We start from the raw sequence: 2206 nt of genomic DNA, 5'->3' as shown, positions 1-2206 counted from the left end.
GGGTGCCCACAGCCCACCCTGGCACATCGGGGCAGTGCTGATGCCCTCCCTGCTTGCAGGGGATGTCTTCCTGCTGCAGACAAGGGACAAGCGCAACCCCCTGGTCTACGCCATCTTCTCCACCTCCAGGTCGAGCCCCCTCCCCACCGCCCCACCCCATGCCCGGTGGTGCCCCCCTCGCCCCTTACATCACCCCCTCTCTCTCCCACCAGCTCCGTTTTCCAGGGCTCAGCTGTCTGCGTCTACACCATGGCTGACATCCGCCGGGCTTTCCTGGGCCCCTTCGCTCACAAGGAGGGTCCCAACTACCAGTGGGTGTCATACCAGGGGCGCGTGCCGTACCCCCGCCCAGGCATGGTACGTGGCACAGGGATGTCCCGGCTGGTGCTGCCGGTGGGCTGCCGGTAGCTGGGGTGGGGGCTGTGGGGAGCGAGACCCCTCTCAGCCAGCGCCACCTCCCTGCAGTGTCCCAGCAAAACCTTCGGCACCTTCGGCTCCACCAAGGACTTCCCGGATGAGGTGATCCAGTTTGCCCGGCACCACCCACTGATGTACAACCCGGTGCTGCCCCACGGCCAGCGCCCTCTCTTCCTGCAAGTTGCCGTGCCCTACACCTTCACCCGCATTGCCGTGGACCACGTCACTGCCGCTGATGGCCACTACGATGTCCTCTTCATCGGCACAGGCATGTGGTGACCCCCCAGGCTGGGGCAGGGGGGGAGCTGGGGGATGCCAGGGGCCCCAGCCTCACCCCTCCCTGCCTGCAGATGTGGGCACAGTGCTGAAGGTGGTCTCGGTGCCCAAGGAGAGCTGGCACCGCATGGAGCCGCTGCTGCTGGAGGAGCTGCAGGTCTTCCAGGTAAGGGGGAGCTCCGCGGCCCCCAGTCGGCCCCCCACCCCCTTACGCTGCCCATGCTCCAGGTCGTGCCAGGGCACTCCAGCTGCTGGGATGTGGGTGCTAGCAGCTGGGACACCTGGGTCCCCCTGCACACCCTAACTCTTGCCTGCACTCTGCCCGCAGGACGCCTCCCCCATCACCAGCCTGCAGCTCTCCTCCAAGCGGGTAAGGGGGGACCTTGGGTGGGTCCCTGTGTCCTGCCATGCCTCTGCCCAGCCCTGTGCCACAGTGCCAGGGTGCTCAGCTCCACTCTCCATGCCCTCCCCCTCACCAGCAACAGCTCTATGCCGGCTCGGCCGTGGCACTGGCCCAGCTGCCCCTGCACCGCTGTGCCGCCTATGGCAAGGCCTGTGCCGAGTGCTGCCTGGCCCGGGACCCGTACTGCGCCTGGGATGGCACCGCCTGCACCCGCTATGTGCCCAACACCAAGAGGTAGGTGAGGTGCCAAGGCTCGGCACTGGGGTCTGCAGACAGGGTGAGGGGTGCAGGCCCTGCTGCCGCAGCCCCTGCTCCTCCATCACCTTCCCACAGGCGTTTCCGCCGGCAGGACGTCCGCAACGGTGACCCCAACGTGCTCTGCTCCGAAGGTGAGCTGGGACGCGGGCAGGGGTTGGAGGGTGAGCCCTGCCAGGGCCGGAAGCTGATGGCTGGTCTGTGTTTCCCCCCCAGACCCCCGGCGGGGCAGCGTGCCCCAGAAGCAGCTCTACGGGGTGGAGGGCAGTACCACCTTCCTGGAGTGCGTCCCCAAGTCCCTGCAAGCTCGAGTCCTCTGGACGTACCAGCATACCCTGGATGATCCCCAGCGAGAGGTAGGCTCTCCCCGGGCAGATGCCGTCGGCAGGACCATGCCGTGCCGAGCTGACTGCCCATCCCCGTGGGTGCTGCAGGTGCAGACAGATGAGCGAGTGGTGCGGACAGAGCGGGGTATCCTGCTGCGCAGCGTGCAACGCGCCGACGCCGGCCTCTACCTCTGCCACGCCACCGAGCACGGCTTCACCCAGCCCCTGCTGCGGCTCTCCCTGGAGGTGATCGGCGCCCGACAGGCAGCAGGCATGGCACCTGCCGCAGACCCCCAGCTCCCTGCCGGGGCCCCCGGCCGCAAGGTCTGGTACCGGGACTTCCTCCAGCTGGTGGAGCGTCCACCCCTGGGGTCTGCGGACAAGGTCTGCCAGCGGCTCTGGAGCCAGGGAAGACCCCCCCCACCCCCCCGTGCTCACGCTGGACCCCCCGGCCGTGGGCAGAGCGAGGAGCCACGCAAAGCCCGCCGCCGGCGCACCCACGAGGGGCCGCGGGCTGAGCGGGGCCCCC

The 2206-nt window shown here is 68.8% G+C and overlaps 1 protein-coding gene across 1 annotated transcript in view; it reads right to left on the bottom strand.

Annotated features, from left to right (window-relative positions):
* LOC113484901 (2'-5'-oligoadenylate synthase-like protein 2) overlaps window positions 1-2206 on the bottom strand; it is a 20363-nt gene that overhangs the window by 16447 nt on the left and 1710 nt on the right. The gene's annotated exons all lie outside the window — the stretch shown is intronic.

This window comes from Athene cunicularia (genome assembly GCF_003259725.1).
Source record: "Athene cunicularia isolate RWA chromosome 12 unlocalized genomic scaffold, athCun1 chr12_part1, whole genome shotgun sequence".
Classification (NCBI taxonomy): Eukaryota; Metazoa; Chordata; class Aves; order Strigiformes; family Strigidae; genus Athene; species Athene cunicularia.
This window is presented reverse-complemented; position numbering and strand designations above follow the sequence as displayed.